General features: G+C 38.0%; 1 pseudogene; it reads right to left on the reverse strand.

Annotated features, from left to right (window-relative positions):
- Window positions 1-2,440: 2,440 nt before the first annotated feature.
- On the reverse strand, window positions 2,441-25,587 carry LOC128632877 (uncharacterized; annotated as a pseudogene).
- Window positions 25,588-26,065: the final 478 nt, after the last annotated feature.

Raw genomic sequence — 26,065 nt, forward strand, 5'->3', positions numbered from 1 at the left:
ATGATGTAACTCATGATGGTAGCAGCAGAATTAATTCAGAAGTTTACAGGAACATTTTGTCTCCCAGTTTACAGAGAAATGCATCCAAATGAATTGGGAGGAACTTTATCATGCAGCAAGACAATGATCCAAAACACACTGCCAACTCAACTAAGGACTTTATTGGGGGGAAAAGTGGAAGGTTTTAGACTGGCAATCACCAGACCTTAACCCAGTTCAGCAGAATTTCACCTTTTGAAGAGGGTACTGAAAGGAGAACACCCCGAAACAAACAACAATGGAACAAAGCTGCGGTTGAAGCCTGGAAATGCATCACATTAGAAGAAACCAACAATTTTCAACAGTGAGTCACAGGCTTGATGCAGTTATTGCAGGCAAGGGCTATGCCAGTGGTTCCTAAACTTTTCCAGGGCAAGGCCCCCCAAACGGCATTAACATTTGACCGAGGCCCCCCTTTTGCAAGATGTCTTTAAAACACATTAAAAATACAGACTTTGGAATATATTCCCCTTTATTTTTATTAATAATTACATCTTACATATTTTCATCACATGACAATAGGAATTGATTGTGTGTGTGTGTGGTTGTCTGAGAATGTGAAAGAAAAAATCATGTATTTATTTATTTTTCACACCAAATTGTTAAGTCCCCTCGGGCACCCCCTGGCGGCCCCCAAGGGGGCCATGGCCCCCACTTTGAAAACCACTGGGCTATGCAACCAAATATTAAGTGTTATTTACCTTAATTTACCTGAAGTCTTATCTGTTCCTATATTTTTGCTTGCCTATAATTTTATGTTGTTTAACACATACATCTGGTAAATACCAGGAAATAAAAACTGAAATCCTCAACTCTCTCTTGATATCCATCTTTTTTATCTCAAACACAAATGTATTTGGTGTATAGCAGAAACAAATAAATTGACCTTGCTGTTTTTCTAAAAATTCAGCTAAAGAAAATGCAAATCATTGTGCTGCATCATGCACATTATCTTAAGGGAGTCTGTCTTGTGATGATTGAGCAGTGAATGATCTCCCTAAGATGTTTGGCAAGAGTTGTAGTGGCAGATTTGGAGCAATTGTACATGGTTCTCATAAGACCAAATTTAAAATTCACATAAAAATTGTTAGCTGGAAACCCAGCGATGTTAACTGTCTGCCTGGTTCTAAATCAGTGGTTCTCAAACTGGGGGCTGCCAGATGGTGCCAGGGGGGATGCATAGAAATTCTAGAAGATTATTAAAAATAATCTTTTAGTGGGGATTGTAAACCGTTGAATTATGATGTACATAAAAATAAGAAGTAATAAATGAAATCAACTCTACATAGAACACTAGGACACAGTACTGTTAGCCACATGCTGATATAACCTAAGACTATTTAAAATGGTTGTTTTTATAGAGGATACAGTCTCTTAGCTGAGAAAGTTAATACAGAAGAGCCTAGCGTGAAAAAAATGAAATTGTGAAAATTTGACTACTCTAGTGGGCCACATCCTACACAATGGGTGCCTCATGCTGAAAATGTTTGAGAACCACTGTTATAAATCTTAAGAGGTTCCTTTCCCCTATTTGTGAAAGTGTTTCCACAAAATATTTAATGCTAATAAAAACCTGGAATCTCAAACATTCTTATTGGCGATATAAGCTATTTTTGAGTGGGGTTAATTTGACCCTAATGGACATGAGAACCAGGAGTCCAAACTGAAGTGGAAATACATGTTTACGATAACTTTTGAGTAAGGACAATTACATAAAAAAGTCAAGAAAATGTGGACGTCTAGAATAAATAATGAGAGCGTTAAAGCTTTGACTTATAAATAAATTCAAGTGTGCAGGCAGCTTCATCCTGATAAGCAAGGTTGAAGTTGTGGTAAGTTGCAAATAATGCTGCCAGGCCCTCAACAAATGCCCCTGAACATGGGCCCAGGACAGCTTTCCACTGACATCCACCTGCATGGTGTCATGCGAAGAGAACAATTCCACTGTGCTCTACTGTATATGTGACCAATAAAGACTCATTATTGATTCACCTATTTAAAAAATTGGAAAAGCAAATTTCAGATTAATAAGTGCTATAAACATATTGTCCATGGATAGCTCATGTGAACTAAATAGTGTTAATATTAACAAATACAACCTTAGCAAATACAAATAAAACTGTGTTACCAATATTTGTTATATTGAAGTTACTGTTAGTTAATTAAGGAGAGAGAGAAAGGTTGAGAGACACTGACAGTAATGGGTCACAGAGAGAGATAGAAACAAAACAACAACAACAACAAAAACATGCAGAAATAGATTTAAACAGATTGTAAAAGTGAAACAAAAAGTAGGGGACAAAGATGTATGAATGTACAGAGCTAGAAAGCAAGGGATGTGTGTGTAACTGACACTGTGAGTAAAGCAAATTGCCTTGGATGATCAATCTGGGTGATTCTGTTAATCCATCTGCTTCCATATCTGCTGCAGTTGCTGCTACCCACAAAACAGACATGAAAAATCAAGTAATATTACTTACATCTTTGATTAGAATGGATTCTGTTCTCTCTTTAAAATGGGCCATTAGGAGTTGCAGAGAATTTCCCTCTTGATACTTTGATAGAATAGCATGCACCTGAATGTTTGCTGGCTTTTCTTAAAAAAAAAAAAAAAAAAAAAGAAATCTTAGAATCCTCTTCCCTTTCACTTCAATTCTCACCATGATGTATCCGGAGCAAAGACATGTCAGTAAGCAAATGGAAATGTAAGGAGAGCCCCTTGAGACAAAACAGGTAAGGCCATGAGCTCTTTAGTTCAGACAGTGACTGAGGTGGAGTGGCATTTATAGCACAGCACTGATGGTAATATATGACCTCCATCAACTTGTGAAGTTCTCCCTTATCTGCTCCAGACAATCCTTCAGTAGAATGAAGCACTACCATTTGCTTGCACTTTTCTTCTAACATCTCATCATTTTCTCCTGCAGGAAGCTCCTCTAACTGCCTTCTGACACAACCATATTAATCAGCTGCCTTCTTGAGCTGTGGCTTATGGTTCCACCTGATGAATAAAGGATCTTTTCTCAGATGAGCCAACATATTGTTTCTATTTACATGTTGAACACAAGTTCTTGATGCATCAGAGAGGGGTGGGGGGGTCGAGCAGCTGGCTTGTTCTAACACAAACCAGAGTTATATCTCCCTGCAGTTCTTGCCTGGTTTCCACTGAAACTAAGCAGGATTGAGCCTGGCAGGTACCTGGGTGGGAGACCTCTTGGGGAAAACTAAGGTTTCTGCTGGAAGTGAGGCCAGCAGGGAGTGCTCACCTTGTGTTTTGTGTGGGGCCTAATGCCCCAGTATAGTGACAGGGACACAATACGGTGCTGTTTTTACAGTATAATGTTGACATGTCTTGGTCAAAAGGTCATCACCAATCATCCTTGACAGATGTAGGTCAAAGATAAATAATGTTATGTGTGTTCTTTCACATAGATCAATCAGAACAACCTTTGAAGGTTATAGATAATGTTATAGATTACATTATAGATAATGTTAGGTTTGTTCCTTCACATAGATCAACCATCTTGACAGATGAAGTTTATAGATAAATAATGTTAAGTTGTTGTAATCTGCTGTGTAATAAATATTTAGGTCATTGCTAAATGATTTTTGTCAATAGTAAACTTTAAATCCGTTTCTGGTGCATTCCCACACACATCTGATGAAATAATAAGGTCCTAGGTAAATGATTAATAATGATAGTCCTTCACTTCAATACATTCAGGTGCATTCACACACACACACACACACACACACACACACACACACACACACACACACACACACACACACACACATAAGGCTGATGAAATAATAAGTAAATGATTAATGAATTTCCATACACATCCACCCAAAAATATGACGCACGCATAGAAGATACTCCCTGACCAATCAGTACAAACAAATTAAAATGCTCCATCCAGTAGGTGGCAGTATACACACCATAAGTTTTTAGAGGAAGAAGACGAAGAAGACCACACCAACCCTCTTGATTTTAAATACTAATTATGTAGAATAACCTGTATGAGTGAGGGAGGTTTGGGGCAGAAGAAATTTAAGAAAGGGAAAGAAGGGAAAATGTCAGGGAGAAAAAAGAAACATCCAGCATTGGAGAATTGAAAAGTGAAGGAAGTGAAGAAAGAGAGAAAATAATGAAAGAGGGTATAATAAATGTAGTTTCTAGATTTGAAGGAGAGGGAGGAATAAAGAAAGCTGACCCAATTAAATTACCAAAAATCATTAAGGGACAGATTGTAGACGTGAAATATGCTAGAATTCTAGGAGATGGGAACTTGTTAATTGGGTGTAATAATGAAGTCCAAACGGTAAAGGCTAGAAAGCTGGCAAATGTTGGAAAAATAAAAGTTCTTAAGGTTGTAAGAGTGGGGGAAAAGAGAATCAGTGGATGCAAGGGTGTTATCTATGGGGTTTCCAATCGTGTTAATGTAAGAGAACCAATGGAAAGCATTAAAATGAGAAATGGCACAGTGAAAAGTGTAAGAAGATTGACGAGAGGGGTAGAGAAAAAGGAAATAGAATCTGTATTAATAGAATTTGAGGAAAAAGAGCTACCCAAGGAGGTAGACTAGGTTTTGTAAGATATAATGTAAAGGGAGTATGTAACAAAACCAATGAGGCGTTACAAATGTCAAGAGTTTGCACACATAGCCAAAATGTGTAAAGGGAAGGAAAGATGTGCTAGATGTGGTTGGGAGGGGGGGGGCATGTATATGGGAAGTGTGGCGAGGGAAAGAAACCTAAGTGTTGTAACTGTGGAGGAACTGACAGCGTAGCATACTGTGGATGTGAGGTACTTAAAAAAGAAGTGGAGGTGTAACAGATAAGCTTAAAAGAGAAGGTATCATACGCTGATGGATTTAATTTGGCTGGGCAGAAAAAGCAGAATAAGGAGGGAAGTGGGAATAAAGAGCAAGGAAAAGTAAATGAACAGCAAGATAAGAGGAATGCATGGATGGAGAAGAATAAACTGGCCACTTTCATTGCAGGGGTAATAAATGCAACGTTTGAAATAAAATCAAAACAGAAAGGATTCAGGTGATTGTGAAAGTGACAGAGCATCATTTAGATATGATAGGACTGAAGTGGGAATGAGCTAAAGATGCAAGCAAGTCAAGAGAATTCATCTGTTGGGTAATAATATTAATATTAATTTTGCAATGGAATGCAAGTTTATTAGCTAAAGGACAAGACTTTAAGCAATTTGTTGCTAATAGGACAGAAATAACAGAGGTCATATGTGTACAAGAGACTTGGTTAAAAACTCAATTAGATTTTGTTTTATGTAATTATGTGGCTGTAAGACATAGAAGAGAGAGGGGAGGAGGGTGTGCTACATTTATAAAACAGGGTGTATCATACCAAGTATTGGGTACAGGAAATTAAAAAGAGTATGTGATGGTAAAAGTGTGGGCTGGAACGAAGGTGATGATAGTAAATTATTATAACTCATGTCAAAGACTAGAGGTAAGGAAATTCTATGAGAGCGGGACAAGAGTCTAGAAACATGGTATGATGTGGGGATTTTAATGGGCACAATACACTGTGGGGGAGTGATAGAACTGACAACAATGGACAAATAATAGAAGAGGAGTGAGATGAAAAGAATTTACTGTGTCTAAATAATGGTGAGTGTACAAGAATAGATGTAAACATGGGGAAAGAGTCAGTACTGGACCTTACATTAGTATCAAACTGTTATGCTCCCACTGGCAGATGGCACTGCGGCGTTGACATGCACGAGCAGCTTTAGAGAGCGCGCGTGCACGAGACTCCTTTGCCTTTGTTTGTTTTGGTTCTCCCCCTGTTTAGGCACTGTTTGATGTTCGAGGGTGTGTCTTGATTTGCTCCAGGTGTCGGTACTTTAGTTTGATTGTGGTTGTTATTTAACCCCTTGTGTTGCTGTGCACTTCGCACAGTATTGTTTGAATGTAATGGTGAATGTCTTACGCATGCTAAGCGGTCTTCTTTTCGTGTCCTGTTCTGTTCCCTGCCTCGCATCCAGTTTCTTGTTTTAACCTCGTTAATCTTGCTCAGTATAGACCGCGTTTCCTGTTTTTCGTCTGCTGTGTAAAAATAAAGACGTTGATCTGCACCTGCTCCCGCCTCACCTCCCTGTATCGTAAGACAAACAGCATAGCAGCAATATGTGATTGGTAAGTGTTTTGAGAAGGAACAGTGGGCAGTGATCATTACCCAGTGTGGTGCAGAATAAATACAGAGGTAACATTAAGTAGTAGAATATATTAGTGACAAGTGGAAACTTGGAAAAGCGGACTGGGTAAAATTTCAGGAGGAAATTAATAGATATCTAAGTCACATTAATTTTGAAATGGATGTTGAAACATTAGAGTACAAAATTAAGCAAGGTATGATATTGGCAGCAACAGAGGTCATTCCAAAGAGCAAGGGAAAAAATAAAAAGAAAGTAATGCCATGGTAGGATGATAAATGCAGGGAAGTAATTTAAGGTAGGAATAAACCATTCAAGTTAGTTAAAATGACAATTTTCAGCACATGTTTCAGTATAAACAAGCTCAGGCAGAAGTAAGGAGGACAGTAAGACAGGCAAAAAGGAAATTTTGTACAACATATTGTGATTCAATTGGAAACACAACTCCGATAGAAGAAATATGTGGTATAATTAAAAAGTTGGGGGGTTAGAAGGGAATGGAGTTATCCAGTTATGATAGTAACTGCAGTTTCATTTCCTTCTAACACAGAAAAGGTCTAAATGATTGCAAAAGCTTTTGTTAAAATAAATAGTTCCAATAATTTATCAGATGAGGGGAAAAAGAGATAGAGAAAGAACAAAGGAAGAGAACATGAATGCATTATGCTAGAAAAATAGTGGAGATGGAGAACAAGATGCCCCTTTTAGCATGGGAGAGCTGCAAAGGGCATTGAATAGGACAGGGAAAACTGCACCAGGGAAAGACAAAGTATGTTGCAGTATGCTAAAAAAATTAAGTCCAGAAAGTCAGGAGAAATTATTGATGTTATATAACAGAGTGTGGGAGGAGGGTAGATTACCAAAAAGTTGGAAAGAGGCAGTAATTATCCCAATAATAAGGAAGCATGGTAAAGATCTAAGTAGACCGGGGAATTATAGGCTGATTGCTTTAAAGTCACATATATGTAAATTAATGGAGAACATGATAAATGAAAGACATGTATTTTTTGGAGAGTACAGATATTATGGCTAGTTGTCAAAGTGGATTCAGAAAAGGAAGAAATACAATGGATCCTGTAATAAATTTGGAGGATCAGATAAGAAAAGCCTAAGTAAACAAAGAGAGTTGGAGCACATATTTGATGTGGAGTAGGCGTATGACATGATGTGGAGTTAGGGACTTTTAATTAAATTGCATCTAATGGGAATTGGAGGGAAGATGTTTAATTAGATCATGGATTTCTTATAAGGAAGGACTATACAGGTAAAGATAGGACTAGTCTTATCAAATCAATATAATGTAGAAATCGGGACATCGCAACGGAGTGTATTCAGTGTATTTTCCATTATGATTAATACTCAAAGCTTCCAGTGGGTATGGGGAGGTCCCTATTTGCGGATGATGGAGCTATATTGAAGAGAGGAAGAAATGGGAAATTTATGAATAATTTATAAATAAGGAATTAATCAAGTTTAAGAGTGGGGAACAAAATGAGGATTTAAGTTCTCAGTAGAGAAAACAAAAGCAATGATCTTTACAAATAAAAAGAAGGGTAAGGAATGCAAGGTGGAAATGTATGGAACCACATTGGAGAAAGTAGAGTGTTTTAGATTCTTGGGAGTATACTTTAACACAAAACTAACATAGAGGGAACATATAAACTACATAGTTAATGAGGTGTCTTGCAGGATTGTAAAGGGGAGCAAGTTTTACAGCTGTGAAATATATTTATATTAGAGCTGCAACAACTAATCGATTAAATCGATAATAATCGATTATGAAAATCGTTGTCAACGAATCTCGTTATCGATTAGTTGGTCTGTCCGCAGCACGGGGCAGACCCCGTTTACTCATTACATTACTTCTGTTCAGAAAACATGCTTCGAGAGTAATTACTAAAATTGTGTCCCAAATGAAGTACTGTACACTTACATTATGCACTCTGCACTACTTTCTAGTGTGTGGATTTTAGAAAGGTAACTTCACCTCAAATATAACACTAGCTTTTTTTTAATAACCGGAAGTATAAGCCACGAAGGTGCATGACGTCATATGCACGCTAGCATTAGCACACAACCAGAATCACGGATAATGACTTTCTTCAGTTTACTTTCTGTCAGCATTACCTTTTATTCCCAACATGACCTCAGTCGCCATCAGACAGAGGCGAAATCGTCACGTGTTGTTTATTATAATGGAAGTGATCTGTTAGTAACAAGGCCGCGTTGCTGATCGTGTGTAGATGCGCTGATACAGAGTGTAGCGCGAGTAAGATCTGTAATGTCTTAAAACATTATGCTCAAAAGTAAAATAATATGTCTAAAGGCAGCGAGTAACAGAAACCAAAAGGTGCAGTGAAAGTGATTCATTTTTTATTATAATTTATAATTATAATTATTAGTGGTGCTTGAAAAGCACTACTATTGTTCTCTTGCATACTTATAATAATAATAATAATAATAATAATAATAATAATAATAATTATTCTTCTACTTCTTCTTCTTCCAATTTTTTTTTTGGCGCGTAACTAATCCCTCACCGTTTGTCGGAGATCGACGGGTGAGGTGTCAAATCGATCGGCTTATTGAGGAGAGGTGTGCTATGACTTTTATAAGCGATCGGAAAGCTCAAAGTCGGAAAATTTCCCATAGACTTGCATTGCGTTTCAAAAGTATTTGCCCTCTAAAGAGAAAGCTCTAAAAGTTTTGCCTCCGTACACATTCGGCTCTAAAATGTATTGGCACACGATCTGTTCGGCTCTCAGAAGTATTGGCACCCTATCCGGCCAGCGCTCAAAAGTATTGGCACCCCGCACGGCCAACTCTCAAAAGTACTGGCGCCCTTGACGGTCGGCTCTAAAAAGTATTGGCGCACTACATGGCCGGCTCTCACAATGCTGGCGCCCTATCTGTCCGGCACTCGAAAGTATTGGCGCCCAACGCGTCTGGCACACGAAAGTATTGGCGCCCTATTTGACCAGCTTTAAAAGTATTGGCACCCTACACGGCCAGTATAGTGCTAACACATGCTAGTAACATGCCAGCATGATGCTAAAACATGAGAGCATCATGCTAAAACCCTCTAGCAACCTATCCGTCCGGCTCTCAAAAGTACTGGCGCCCGATCTGAATTTTGCCACGCAAGCACCACTCACATTTTCTTCAGGAAATGTACCGTTCTAGTTATTATTCTTCTTCTTCCGCTTTTTTTTTCGGCATGTAACTAGTCCCGCACCGTTTGTCGGAGATCAACGGGTGAGGTGTCAAATCGGCTTATTGAGGAGAGGTGTGCTATGACTTTTATAAGTGATCGGAATGGTGGAATTCCCGCTACGGAAGCTCAAAGTCGGAAAATTTCCCATAGACTTGCATTGAGTTTTGAAAGTATTGGCCCTCTAAAGAGAAAGCTCTAAAAGTTTTGCCTCCGTACACGTTCGGCTCTAAAATGTATCGGCGCACTACATGGCCGGCTCTAACAATGCTGGCGCCCTATCTATCCGGCACTTGAAAGTATTGGCACCCGACGTGTCAGGCTCTTGAAAGTATTGGCGCCCGATGCGTCCGGCACTCGAAAGTATTGGTGCCCTACGAGTCCGGCATTCGAAAGTATTGGGGCCCTATTTGTCCACCTTTAAAAGTATTGGCACCCCACATGGCCAGGATAGTGCTAACACATGCTATCAACATGCCAGCATGATGCTAAAACATGCCAACATAATGCTAAAACATGCTAGCATGATGCTAAAACATGCTAGCATGATGCTAAAACGTGCTAGCATGATGCTAAAACGTGCTAGCATGATGCTAACACGTGCTAGCATGATGCTAACACGTGCTAGCATGATGCTAACACGTGCTAGCATGATGCTAACACGTGCTAGCATGATGCTAACACGTGCTAGCATGATGCTAACACGTGCTAGCATGATGCTAACACGTGCTCGCATGATGCTAAAACTTACTAAAACATGCTAGCATGATGTTAAAACATGCTAGCATGATGCTAAAACATGCTATATGGCCGGCTCTTGGCAAGTATTGGCGCCATATGTGAGCGGCTCTCGAAAGTATTGGTGCCCCGCATGGCCTACTCTCAAAAGTATTGGTGCCCTTTATGGTCGGCTCTAAGAAGTATTGGTGCACTACACTGCCAGCTCTAACAGTGCTGATACCCTATCTGTCCGGCTCTCGAAAGTATTGGCGCCCTTTCCCATCAGCTCTTGAAAGTATTGGCGCCCCATCCCTTTTTCGCCACGGCAAGCACCACTCACATTTTCTTCAGGAAATGTACCGGTCTAGTTATAATTAGTGGTACTTGAAAAGCATTACTATTGTTATTCGGCATACTTATCATTATTATAATAATTAGAACTTTTGTTCTTGTGCATACTTATAATTATAATTATAATTAGTGGTGCCTGAAAAGCACTACTATTGTTCTTGTGCATACTTATTATAATAAGTATACCGAATAACAATAGTAGTGCTTTTTAAGCACCACTAATAATTATAATAAATATGCACAATAACAATAGTAGTGCTTTTCAAGCACTATTATTATTATTATTATTATTATTATTATTATTATTATTATTATTAAGTATTCACGAGAACAATTGTGATACTTTGCAAGCACCACCTACTACTACTACTACTACTACTACTACTAATAATAATAATAATAATAATAATAATAATATGTATGCAAGAGAACAATAGTGATGCTTTGCAAGCACCACTAATAATAATAAAGCTTATAAAGCAAATCAGTACGTTGGCCTTCTCAAGCCAACATCATCATCATAATAATAATTTAAGTATGCAAGAGAACAATAGTGATACTTTGCATAGCAAGCACCACTAATTAGATTTTACATTTTCTGAAGAAAATGTGAGTGGTGCTTGCCCGTGCAAAATTCGACAGAGACATGCAGCTGCACATACGGCCCATGTGTGTACAGTGCCCTCCACTAATATTGGCACCTTGCGTAAATATGAGCAAAGAAGGCTGTGAAAATTAGTCTTTAATGTGAAAACCTTTTGATCTTTTGTTAAAAAAATTCACAAAAATACTCTGCTCTCATGGATATCAAACAATTGCGAACAGAACACAGGTTTATCAAAAATATATATATATCTTTATTGAATATGCAACAATTATTGGCACCCTTTCAGTCAATACTTTGTGCTACTAAACTATGCTGTTCATTTTCAGCAGAAGGACCAGAGATAGGCTTCACAGCAGCAACAACTAAGATGATGATGATGATGAGACAGTTGTACTTTTTGAAGAATAAGGCTTTTTTCCCCTTTGGTTACATTAATTTATTAATTTATATGGTTAATTAATAATTTATAGATTGCTAATATTTATGAAGTTCACTTTTTTGTCCTGCATATGAATTTGTTGGTAAGACTGCAAAATAATTATTTAGCTTAATGGTTAGGTATTATCTTAGTATGTTTAGAGGAAAATTACAAAATGCTGATGAATAAATGCTATAAATGTGTTGCTGATTGTTGCTTGATGTTACTTGAGGCACAGGTGCATATTATTGAGTACATTTTGAGATGATGGGTCGAATAGAAATTCCACAGCAAATACCATTATAATTGCAGTGTTTTAATTCCTTCCATCAAAACCAATGCAATTTCCATTAAAACATTTGAATTTGAAGGCAGGGAATGAAAGCCAGTCCTATATGGGTTTCAAAGTAAACAAATTTGCTTCCTGTCCATAAAGGAATGGCTCGAGAATTGCATATCCACCCCTGACCAAACGAGTGAGATATGTTAGAAATAAAGGTGGAGTTGAGGCTGAAGAATTGTCACTGGAGACAGGTAAGCAGCTGCAGCATATGTGCTAGAGTTGTGATTGAAAGGATTAAATTATCAAAGTCCCAACATGGTCATTGAGACATACTGGCTACGTTCCAGCAACGTAATATATTATAACATTATAACATTATAATGTAATATAGTTATAATGTAGCCATGACGAATACGGGAATCACAAGTTTACATGGCTGGAACGTTATTTGGTACGTATGTTGCTGTGACTAATATGGTCTGGTCCAGTTACTTCTTTACAATGTACCAGGTTGGTTGTTGGAACATAGTCACAATGTTCCAACAACGTACAACTATACCATCGTCATGACAAATACAGGAATCACAAAGTTACGTCACTGGACCGTTATTTGGTACGTCATTGCAACGAATATGGTTCGGTCCAGTCTTCACAACGTAACGAGTTAGCTGGGATGACAGACACCAGCTTAATAAAGTTGTGGAATGTATAAAGGACATTAGACACTGGATGCTTATTAACTTCCTTTTACTTAATTCTGATTTGCACTAGGTCCACATGCAGCTAGAAGTAAACTTTATGTACTCTGTGTACTGTACATAGTAACTCTGGATGGCCTTTCTGTTTCATCATGTGCAGCAGTAAAAGACTTGGTGTGATTATTGACACCAGTCTTTCATTTGAAGCTTATGTAGATAACATTAGTAGGATAGCCTTCTTTCATCTCAGAAATATTGCTAAGATAAGAACTAGAATGTCACTACATGAGGCAGAGAAAATTGTTTGTGGGTTGGATTATTGTAATGCATTACTGTCTGACTGTTCTAGTAGGTGCATATACAAGTTCTAGTTAGTACATAATGCAGCTGCAAGAGTACTTACTAGAACCAGAAGATATGACCACATCACCTCTATCTTACATACACACGGCAGTGCTCAGCCATTTGACAGCAAACAAGAGAGCGAGGCTGCGTCCGAAACGGCATACTTACCTACTATATAGTAGGTGAAATGCATGTATCTCGGCTACTATATAGTAGGTAAGTACGCCGTTTCGGACGCAGCCCATGGCTTCAAGCAATCGTCTATTTGCACGTATAGCATGACAAATAATTAACTGCACTTGAAGCTTTCGTGAAATTAAAAATAGAAACACCCAAAACTATACGGCACCATAACAAAGATGAGCTGTATGTTGAAATTCACGTGAAATTCTGGATTGAACATCGGAAAGCGTGGCGTGGGGACGTATTTTTTAAGTGTCTTTTCTGTCAGTGCTGCTCAAGATAGTGCTCCAACATGTCATAAGTGGAGTTTCATCTTGTTGTGACATCGTGTATGGGTTTGTGGGCTGGTAGCTGTAGCATTTCTTGCTTGATCTTAAGCACATTAGCTACCATTGTACTTCTCTGGAAATAGGAAACCACCTTCCTGATCCTCCCAAGGAGGCTGGGTGGTTAAAATTCCTGACGTCGTGAAACCTGTGTGCTGTTCAATAGTTTCTACTCCAGGAAAGGCTTTATATGGGTTTCACTCAGTGGGTAGAATTCATATTGTCTGCTTTTGTGTGTATTTGTATTTTGTTGTGTGGATCTATTTTTGTTGTGTTGTTTGTTTGTGAAGAAAACCAGTGTAAAGGTCAATAGTTTCTGCTCCAGTAAAGGCTTTATTTGGGTTTCACTCAGTGGGTAGAATTCATATTGTTTGCTTAAAAGGCCTTGTGTTTGGAATTGTGTTGTGCTTGTTGTGAGTTTGTCATTGTATTGTGTTGAGTTGTCTTAGCGTTTGGGTTGTCATTGTATTATATTTGTCGGATGTGCATCTTTGGTTTGAATGTTGCATGAAAGCAGGAGTGAGTTTGTGAGTGTATGAGATTGAATGACAGGCCCTGCTTGTGTGTGTGGGAAGGAGAGAGGAACTCTAGCATAGGGGTGTGTGTGTTTTCTCAGGCATGTGTGTGAGGTGTGTGTATCAAGCTTTGAATTTCCTGATCACTGATGCTACAGCAGGTCCAACAGAGTGCCGTGTTTATTTTCTTGTTTGTGCGAAGCTACATAGTTCTATGAAGCTATGTAGCATCGCACAATCAAGAAAATAAACACGGAACTCTGCTGGGCCTGCTGCAGCATCAGTGATCAGGATATGCAGAGCTCGATACACAAGCCAGCAGAGCGAGCTTTTTACTTTCTTATTCTTTTTTTCCCCCCAAGGTGTGATGCTACAGCAGGCCCAGCAGAGGGCGTGGTTTACTTTCTTGTCCTGTTTCTCTTTTTTTTTTTAGAAGGTGCCTGTTTATTATTGTTTTTAGAAGGCAAAGGTTTGTGTGTGTGTGTGTGTGTGTGTGTGTGTGTCTGTGTGTGTGTGTGTCTGTGTGTGTGTGTCTGTGTGTGTGTGTCTGTGTGTGTGTGTCTGTGTGTGTGTGTCTGTGTGTGTGTGTCTGTGTGTGTGTCTGTGTGTGTGTGTGAGAGTGTGTGTGTGTGTGTGAGTGAGTGAGTGAGTGAGTGAGACAGACAGACAGACTGGCTCACGTGCTTATGTGAGATTTAATCCATTTTGTAGCCAGTGGATTAAGAGCCATTTGATCCTTACAAAATAAACTAGTTTGCGAATGAATTTTTTAAATTTTATTTTAATGTGTTAATTACATTTGTATAACCAGCACAGAATTCTTAGTTCCCATAATGCACAGCCTGCAGACATGGCTGCCACTGACTCCACTCCCCATAACATACACACACACTACTTCGCTCTCAGTCACTTTGACTGTGCACATCCGATCCCTATTACACATTCTCACACACACACACACACACACACACACACACACACACACACACACACACACACACACACGGCCTTTATATAGAGACTTTCTACGACCAAAACTTTGCGAACTATACAATACGCTGAGTTGCCTTTTGTCTCTGTCGATACCAAACCTTACATTGTGTCTGTTCTTTGCTGGTTTTGACCCTTATCCTGTTTTTGTCGATGTGCTTTCACGTAACCTCTAATATCCTGTTTGTAGATCGCCTGACCTTAGCCTGTCCCTGATTTTGAGTACTGTCTTTTGATTTGGATTATTTACCTGGACTTTTATTAAAGTGCCTTATCTGCATCTGTCTCCTCTTACATTATGTGACAGAATACTTTGTCTTTATGTAGGCAGCAGAAGAGCTGGATTGGTGTCAAGTCATTGTGGCTCATGGGCAGTTAATGGGTGACCATCGGCGGCAACTCGCAGAGCTTGACACAAAGATGAACCTCCTCTCCCAAGCCATCACTATAACTCCGGTTGCTTCAACCCCAGAGCCCATCATACACAGCAGTGTGGGAGCAGGGAGGTGACCAATTACGTCATATGAGCACTTCACAGTGCCTTTGCTGCTTTTCAGTGCTGTTGCAATCTTGGTTAGTCCTCAGTTTTCCTCCTTCATCCATGTCAGAGAGCAGTAGGTAGTTCAGGATCATCCCACATTTTTTCTTGTCCCAAAGTTTTTGAACTAGGATCTTAGCTTGGGTGGTGAAGGGTATTATGAATCCCAATGGATCACACTGTCTGGAGAGATTGTGATATATAATATTTTGCATAATGGGTTCAACTTTCACTAGATGGCCATGTTTATAGCCCAGCATGTCAGATCAGCACTGCCACCTAACTACAAGTGTGCACTCCTGAGGGTCTACTCAGCCCAGGAAGAAAAAGCACTCCACAACTAATAAATCACCTTCCTCAGGAGATCAGATCAGAACGCTATGAACTTTGGTTTAGTTCAGACTAAACCAAAGTTCATAACTTTCCAATCTGATCTCTTGAGGAACCTGTTTTATTAGTTGTGGAGTGTTGCTAGCCCACTGGTGCATTTCAAATCCACTATCTGTAAGCAGATGTCACTGGTCATCCACTAATTTCCTGGCAGTCTCAAGGGAAGGGATTCTTTCAGTTATCCACATAGAAGCAGCACTCTACAGATGCACATACATCATTGTCAGGTTGGTTATGGTCTGCAGCATGCTTTTGTAGAGCAAACATTCTGCAGCATGGGCTGCATATGGTTCCAAAGAGTAACACTGACCATTGGTTGACATCAGGTGGTTTGTTTGGATTTGAGTCTCGCCACAGAAACTTCAGGAATGCTTGGTCTTCTGACAAAAGACAGACTTAATGAAACATCCCCTTTATATCACTGCTAATGGCCCCAGCATATTCCTTGAAATGGAGAAGTACTACAAGCAGTGTTGCACCTAATGTAGGTCCAGGAAGAGGATGTTCATTTACGCTCAGGCCCTTGTAATTTAAGGAGCAGTTTAAAACAATTGTTATTTTCATTAAGATGGACTATGTGGTGAGAAAAGTACCACCCTTGATTATGTGCAACTGCAGATTGTGGAACTTTCATTACATAGCCTAAGTTTGCTTATTGTACATTTGAGACATTTGAGAGTTCTGTGCCAACTGTTTTTTTTTTCAGTGGAATGTTTTTCCACAAGAGGTGAGTAGAGGAGCTTTGGACATCTTTTACTTCTATCCTGACTGTTATCTCCTCCAGTATGCGCATGTCTTCTGAATTTTGCCTTGACCTTGTTACAAGTTTTTCATTTTTGTATATCTTCCACAGCTCGACATGACTGAAAAGTTCATCATGCAGAGGGTGTATGGGTGTTCTATTGCTTAAAGAGACAGACCTCTGAGATGGCGATATCTCCTTGGAGTGTTTTGACTGAATATGTATCGAGTGCCAGCCCAACTCAGTCACTCAGTCAGTCAGGCAAGACAAGGCCGTTAGGTGGCAGTTGTGTCACATTCTTTGAGCAAACACTGATTTTTTAAGGTGTACTGAACATGAGATGACTGTGGATGCCATTATGTAAAGAGGCATTTATAATTTTGGATGGAGCACACATTTATCATTTTATCTTACATGCTACATATAATGTAACTGCTAGGCGTAAGGACTAGGAGAACCCTACGCTCTGCGTGATGTCTATTTACATTATATTGAGCAGTTAAATGAATGAATTAATCTCGATTAACAATGTGTTATTTAAAAGCTAAGGCCCTGATATTTGACCAATGCTTTATTATTGAAATGTTATAGGAACAGTCATTTTATAATTTCATTGAACAGTAATAGAGGCCAGCTGGTTCGTCACTCCCCTGGCCTCAAGAGATGCACTAGCGATCATTTTGAGAATAACACATATTAATGGTAGAAAAACAGCATGATTATCACAAAGATAGAAAGCCAAGCCAGCATCTTAATCAATGCAATAAAAGGATGTTGAAGATTTTGTTAAATCTGACTTCAGGATTGGGTTCAGCAACAAAAAAAATTATTTGTCTTTCTGAAGAAGACGAATCCTGCTACTTTTCTTTCACCAGATACTGTTTTGACAGATGGATCTCACCTTTAAATAATAGGTCCCTTCCCTTTAAGTTTTTTGGCCACTACAGAGTCCTTTGTCATGAATCTGACAAAGGGAATTTACCACTATTATCACCTCTCAGGGACAAAGGACTCCCCACCCCACTCACACCTGTGTGACATCAAAGTAATAACAAAAATAGGAAGGAAATAGGAGGAAATAATTAGTAGTGCTTACAACAAATACATTAAATAATTACAAAAAAAATACATTTTTAAATTGCAAAAAGTACTTTTTGTTATAGTTGGTATTGTTACAGTCCAACAATAACATAACAATGGCTTCAAACAATGGGGAAAGACAGTCTTCTGCTACAGAGAGGTTAGTTATCGCCTTACATTCACAGGGTGTAAGGTCATGGAATTTCCTACCAACCATCTCTGTTAATGTTTGCCACAGGTTGTTAGGTGTGGCGTTTTTCCCCTTGGAGCCAACAGAGTTGACGGAACCTACCCAGTCCTGGTAAATGTTATGTGGGATTAGAAACAAAAGCACAGCAATGCGTTTTGGCCTTGGTCTCCTGTCTGATCCTGCTGAAGTTTGAAGAGAAAACCTTTTTTTCTCGGTCACAACTGTAACTAGTTGAACAGTGAAAATAAGGATCAGTTGCTCAATAAGACCCATTATAAAATTGCAAACAATATAGTAACACCCCCCAGCCCCCAGCATGGGATTAAAAAAGGACACACTGTACACTATAAAAAATATATACTTTAATAGTTTTTAATACATGATATTAGCTTGGTATTCCTTGCCTTTGAGAACTAAATACTGTTTAGTTTAAATAACTTAAATGTATTTGTTAGTATTTTAGTATTCTAAAAAAGTATTTAAAATAAAAGTCCTTGTGGGGAAACTTTAAGTTTTGTCGACTAAATTTTTTGTTTGTGAAAATTGCTTAAAATTCCATGTGGAATATGCTTAGAAAATAGCTTGCAAAATGTGCATTATATTTACAAAGTCATGTGAAAAAACAAGTACACCCCATGGACATTGTTGGCTTTTTTGTCATATTTGGACAAGCAAACATTTGATCATCTTTGAAACAGTGCTTATTAATTAAGTTGTTATACGTAAACAAAAAAAGAAAATTAGCTTTTTCAATCATTTATTCAACAGAAATATCAATATATGTGATATTCTTCTGTGGAAAAAGTAAGTACCCCCTTGGCCTCAGAAGCTACAGTGAGGGAAAGAAGTATTTGATCCCCTGCTGATTTTGTATGTTTGCCCACTGACAAAGAAATGATCAGTCTATAATTTTAATGGTAGGTTTATTTGAACAGTGAGAGACAGAATAACAACAAGAAAATCCAGAAAAAACGCATGTCAAAAATGTTATAAATTGATTTGCATTTTAATGAGGGAAATAAGTATTTGACCCCCTCTCAATCAGAAAGATTTCTGGCTCCCAGGTGTCTTTTATACAGGTAACGAGCTGAGATTAGGAACACACTCTTAAAGGGAGTGCTCCTAATCTCAGCTTGTTAACTGTATAAAAGACACCTGTCCACAGAAGCAATCAATCAATCAGATTCCAAACTCTCCACCATGGCCAAGACCAAAGAGCTCTCCAAGGATGTCAGGGACAAGATTGTAGACCTACACAAGTCTGGAATGGGCTACAAGACCATTGCCAAGCAGCTTGGTGAGAAGGTGACAACAGTTTATTCGCAAATGGAAGAAACACAAAAGAACTGTCAATCTCCCTCAGCCTGGGGCTCCATGCAAGATCTCACCTCGTGGAGTTGCAATGATCATGGGAACAGTGAGGAATCAGCCCAGAACTACACGGGAGGATCTTATCAATGATCTCAAGGCAGCTGGGACCATAGTCACCAAGAAAACAATTGGTAATACACTACGCCGTGAAGGACTGAAATCCTGCAGCGCCCGCAAGGTCCCCCTGCTCAAGAAAGCACATATACATGCCCGTCTGAAGTTTGCCAATGAACATCTGAATGATTCGGAGGACAACTGGGTGAAAGTGTTGTGGTCAGATGAGACCAAAATGGAGCTCTTTGGCATCAACTCAACTCGTCGTGTTTGGAGGAGGAGGAATGCTGCCGATGACCCCAAGAACACCATCCCCACCGTCAAACATGGAGGTGGAAACATTATGCTTTGGGGGTGTTTTTCTGCTAAGGGGACAGGAAAACTTCACCGCATCAAAGGGACGATGGACGGGGCCATGTTCCGTCAAATCTTGGGTGAGAACCTCCTTCCCTCAGCCAGGGCATTGAAAATGGGTCGTGGATGGGTATTCCAGCATGATAATGACCCAAAACACACTACCAATGCAACAAAGGAGTGGCTCAAGAAGAAGCACATTAAGGTCCTTGAGTGGTCTAGCCAGTCTCCAGACCTTAATCCCATAGAAAATCTGTGGAGGGAGCTGAAGGTTCGAGTTGCCAAACGTCAGCCTCGAAACCTTAATGACTTGGAGACCAAAGTCATTAAGGGTGGTCATTAAAAAAGTCATTTGCACCCCCTGCAAAGGGGGTGGGACAAAATCCCTCCTGAGATGTGTGCAAACCTGGTGGCCAACTACAAGAAACGTCTGACCTCTGTGATTGCCAACAAGGGTTTTGCCACCAAGTACTAAGTCATGTTTTGCAGAGGGGTCAAATACATATTTCCCTCATTAAAATGCAAATCAATTTATAACATTTTTGACATGCGTTTTTCTGGATTTTTTTGTTGTTATTCTGTCTCTCACTGTTCAAATAAATCTACCATTAAAATTATAGACTGATCATTTCTTTGTCAGTGGGCAAACGTACAAAATCAGCAGGGGATCAAATACTTTTTTCCCTCACTGTACCTCTGTTCTGGGTATCCAGGACCCCCTCCCAAAATTTTTACATGCTTTGGGAGCTACACGTTAAAGGTCGGGGGGGGGGGGGGGGGCTCTGTTATTAATCTCCGGAAGGAATTCGGGACTCCAATTCCCAGCAGCCTCTGCACCCCTGCTTCATGGTCACATGACCACCCACACCAGACACTCATTCTGTTAACAAGCTCCTGTGTGTATTTAAGTCACGATTTGCACAGCACTCGGTGTTGGGTTTTGTTTGTTCCTGTTGTCACATTATGCTCTCTTGCCTCATATATTCTTGTTTGTGTGTTGTTCTGTTAATTTTTGTTGTTGTTTAAAGTTTTTTATTAAACGTTATCTCTGCATGTGCATCCATCTCCGCCTCACAGTCATGACAGCTTATTATTATTAATGATTGTTAATCTTGCCAGTTTGTGAGATTTTGATGGACTTGAGAGAGATAGTGGAGTTGGTAATGCAGCAACCCTGTCCTTTTTAGAAGGAAAAGTATTAGAACATTGACAACAACTCAGAGAAATAATCCCAAACCTGAAATTGTGACTGAAACACCACTATGTGGAGCACTACCCACACTTGATTTACTGCTTTGGGCCATTAGTCAAGCTCTGGCTAATCAGATTTGATGCCAAGCACAGCTATTTTAAAAGTGTGGTGAATGATGCCCACAATTTCAAAAACATTCCACTCTCCTTGGCAACTAAACATGAGCTTACAATGGCCCATTATCTCAATAGTCCAAGTCTCTTTTCATCACACTTTTCTGTACAGAAGCTGAAAACAGTAAGAACATGTAAGTTAGAAATGCTATAGAAGACTGCAGTTCAGGAAAAATTCCAGTAACACTTTCTATGAAGCCCATGCTTGTAATGAATTATATCCACATTTATAATTATTTATATGCAAGTAATACTGCTCTATAAAAACACATTTATAAGGACACATAAAGACCTATACTTCGTTATAATAACAGTTATAGCTACATTTATATTATTGTTATAATTAATTGTAAGTGATACACTTCCTTTTTCAGTGCCCATCCTCATACATAATGCATTAATTGGTCAGTCTTATGGTTCCATTAATGTATTCATAAAAATGCAGCCTGCATTTTTATAAAGTTATTATATTATAGTTACAATGATTTATTAGTAACACAGATCTATTTCTATGTCCTATTTCTAGATCTATTCTATGTTATATTGTTGTTCATAGTTGTGTGCCTTATGAATACTTATTGTGAGCTATAATACAATTACTAACCTTTATAACTGCATCATTGATGGCTTTAAGTAAAGTGAAAGCAAAGGATACAGTTCCCACAGTGCAAATGTTAAGAAATCATGAAGATGAGCTTATTACACAAATAGAACATGTCCAGATGGTGCAAACCACCAACAAAATACATTCTTTCTTATAATGCCAACAATTGTTTATTTTTTTGTTGTGTTTTTTTTTTTTTTTTTTTTTTTTTTTTTTTTTTTACCATTTAGCTATTTTTTATTTTAAGGTTCTTCAGGGGTGGCCAATGTTTAGGATCTAAATGAGATAATGAAAGTATTCAGAATATCTACTTTTTACTTACATATTTACTTTTAAATTTTTACTTGCTGAGACTAAGACTATTACAACTTTCATAAAATGAGCAGGGATGGATTATGATGTTCCCTGGGCACAGTTGTCTCAAAGGCCCCCCTGACACCATATTTTTCCACAGCAGTGTTTCTCTTTTATGTCCCCAATACAGGATTTACAGTGTCACTAATATATGGGGAGAATGCTCACAATATTCTGTAGTTTCACTAATTGGCTCCTTTATATCTCACCACTATCTATCCACTATCTAAAAAAGTTTCTAAGCTGTCCAAATCATACTATCGCAGAAGAATACTGCAAAATATTATATTATATAGAATATTATAAAAACAAACAGCAATGTCATCACAAAAGGCATATAGTTATCTTAATGTCACCGTCTAGGAGTTCCATGGTCTCCTAGAATGAAATAAAAGAACGGTTAATAACATTCTTTTTATAATGAGAGTACATTGTGCATAATAAGCTTTGAAAATAAAAATAACATTAAATCAATCACTGCTGATTTTTTTCAGAGACTGGTGCAGTTTTAACCTAAACATTTTATTTGTGTATTTAACATTTTTAAATAGTCTACATCAATGGAGCCGTCAACACTTGAACTCAGACGTCATGCCCTCAGATTATGGATGCTGCCATTAGCCTCAGATAACAACTCTAAAATTCACACTTTATTTTCCTTATCCAATTGAAATAAAATTATAGCACTATTACATGTTAATAAATTGTATATATAAAATAATTTTATTTACCAGTGTCATGTTTTTAGGCTATTCATCATGTGAGAGCTTCTGACCATTAAATAAAAAACATACTTGTGATTTGATGACATATTGCCTATTTATTCAGAAACAGAAGTAACTAAATACACAAATTCTGTTTGTGTGTTTTACTTTTAATTTTAACTCCGACAACATGCTTTCAATTGGTGGATGCCACATTTAGATTTTTGACGAGCTGCAGAGATATTCAAGACAACTATATTATATATAATTAAATTGTATATATACAAAATTATTTTATTTACAAGTGTCATTTTTGTGATTTTTATTCGTTTTTGTAGAATATTTAGGTCAAGCAATATTCAGAAACAGGTGCAGTTGTATAAGCTACAATTAAATTTTTCTGTTAAACTTTTATTAGACTGTAGATCGAAAAACCTAAAAAAAATATTTGTAACATTATTGTGTTAAATTATGTTTGTTAAAACAAAATGAAATCACTGCCTATTCTTAAAGCAGTTTGATTTTTTTCATCTTCAGAACATTGAACAAATATTGTTAGCTCTTATGATAAATTGATTGGAATGTTCCTCATTTGTAAGTCGCTTTGGATAGAAGCTTCTGCTAAATGAAGAAATGTAAATGTACTTTAAGATTTACTTACAGTCATGTGAAAATGTAAGTACACCCCATGGAAATTGTTGGCTTTTTTTTTTTTTTTTTTACATATTTGGACAAGCAAACATTTGATCCTCTTTGAAATAATGCTGATACACTTTATCAAATGACACAAAAAACACATTTTCTAGTAATTTTCACAATTAAAATTAACATAAAACAGATCAGTGACAGGGAAAAAGTTAGTACACCCCTACATTTAAAAATCTTCAAATCCATAAAATTACAAACAGGTGTTCAAGATTGGGTGCCAGTGATTAGAACCTGCTTAGAGAGTGCAGGTGTTATTTAAATCTCTCACATCTAGTGGCTGGTGTTCCCTTTGCTATTGAGATGTGTGCTGTAATCATGCCAAGATCTAAAGAGTTCTGTAAGGCCTTTAGAAAAATGAGTCTGGCAAGGGATTTAAAAAGATCTCTAAATTATTGGGGAATCATCTACAAATGGCAAAGATTTCAAATGACTGCCAGCACTGGCATGTACAGGACTAGCCATCCCAGCAAATTCAGCCCAAGTGTAAACCGTCTGATGGTCCTTCTCCAAGAACCCCAAAATTTTGTCACAGGATCTGCTAGTAAGTCTTGCAACAGTTTGTGTCAAAGTGCATGCTTCTACAATCAAAAAAAGATTGCACAAATTTGATTTGCAAGGGAGACATGCCAGGAAAAAGCCTTTGCTGTCTAAAAAGAACATTAAAACAAGACTACAGTTTGCCAATGAGCATATAGGCAAAGACCAGGCCTTTTGGAATAATGTACTCTGGACAGAGGACTCAAAGATAGAGTTGCGTGGCCACAGTAACAGCAGACATATTTGGCACAGACCTAAGACAGCTCTTCAGGAGAAGCACCTCATACCAACTATGAAGCATGGTGGTATAAATGTTATGGCTTGTGGTTGCTTCACTGCCTCCGGGACTGGAAAGCTCGCATTCAGTGATTCAACTATTAATTCTGCATCATATCAAAGAGTACTTGAAGATAATGTGAGGCCATCTGTACAAAAGTTGAAGTTGAACTATAAGTGGACCTTTCAACAAGACAATGATCCTAAGCACACTAACAATATATATATATATATATATATATATATATATATATATATATATATATATATATATATATATATATATATATATATATATATACATTTATATATATATATATATATAAATATATATATATATATATATAAATATATATATATATTATTATTATTATTATTATTATTATTATTATTATGTATTGGAGCCTCAGTTTGCCTCCCTTTGTTTCCTGCCCCCCTCTCGGTCAGCAGCTCCCTTCAAAAAAATTTGGACACCACCTCTTGGAGGCTCCCCTCTGTTGCCTCTCTTGCTGAGGGGTTCTTTGTTATAGCTCCTGAAATCACAGAAGAATTGCCATCAGTTTTTGTTCATCAGTGTAAGGCCAGGAATGTTGGATATTTCATTTTCAGGTCCATGCTCAAAAATGGGTGTGGCAGCTAACAGATTAAACTAGTTTTGAAGTCAAAACTGTCTCCAGGTTTATTTCCAGTAAATGAATCAATGATAATGATAACTTAATGACTAATAATAATAACTGTGATCAATGTTTTTCAAAGCTAGCTGCTTGAAAGAGATCATCTGCCCCAAGTCCGTCCAGTTGCATAGCCTGGACAGGTCAATAGAAAAAAGGAAAGGAAGCATCCTTTGATACCCCCCCAGGCCAAAAACCTCACCTGTAAAATAAACTTCTTTCTCTCACTGTAGATAGATGAAGTGAGAGTGTCTGTTACAAGTACATTGACAGACTGAGAGGGAGAGAAGAGCAGCTTCAGGCCATGTGCACGCAGATGTGTGTAAGTTTTGACAATTGGAGTTTGAAGTCTTTGAGTTTGAAATCCGTCAGTGTAAGTGAATGGGAATTTTGGGGATTTTTGATCGTCTTCTATGGGAAAACCATAAGTCTGATCAGTTACAACAGCCTGAAGGACTGTGCTGAGTTTTGTGAAAGTAGCTTAATAGCTCAAGGAGTTTTTCTTGCACACTTTCAGGCCAGAAACATACTTTACACAAGTATCTAATGTGTCTGTGTTCTCATAATTGCGTGAAATATGTTTCTGGCCTTCTGCAAAGTTTTTACACATGAAGCCCCTGATGTTAACTCCTTTGTGTTTCCTGTTCAATTTCATGTTCATGCCAAATTACCAATTTCTCTTGAAGATCCACATTATCAGAAAGCTGATGTGTAAGCTCGTCTAGCGTCAGCCTATTCTTCAGAGGTAGCACGATGTCCTCTGGCAGAACCATGACCTCATGAAACCCTTTGCTTAGCTGCATTAGTAAATTTTCAGTTAATCTTAACACATCACATTGGACTTGGAATGAATGACAAGGTAAAAGCTCAACAAAACCAATGCAGAAACACTGATATCTTTTAAAAATCAACATTGTATAACAATACACTATGCAATTTTGGTGCAGTTACCTTCAGATTGATGACCACCAGGGCTCAGTGATGGGGAGGATTAAGCTGTTTGAGATGACATTTTTTTAAATGACCAGAATGCATCTAATAAGAATAATAATTATTTTTATTAATATTTATCTCTACAGGTAAGTCCATTAAGAACAATGTGTTAAATTCTAGGAAATAAAATTGAAATGGTGATATGGTTTAGTGCAATTTAATTAAGTAAGTCTGTTAAATTAAATATAGTCTGTTGCTCTGTCATTTCAGAGTGAAGTGTGGTACTGTGTTCCTTTACATGCATGCAGCTCATGATAC

This window comes from Ictalurus punctatus, chromosome 5 (genome assembly GCF_001660625.3).
Source record: "Ictalurus punctatus breed USDA103 chromosome 5, Coco_2.0, whole genome shotgun sequence".
Classification (NCBI taxonomy): domain Eukaryota; kingdom Metazoa; phylum Chordata; class Actinopteri; order Siluriformes; family Ictaluridae; genus Ictalurus; species Ictalurus punctatus.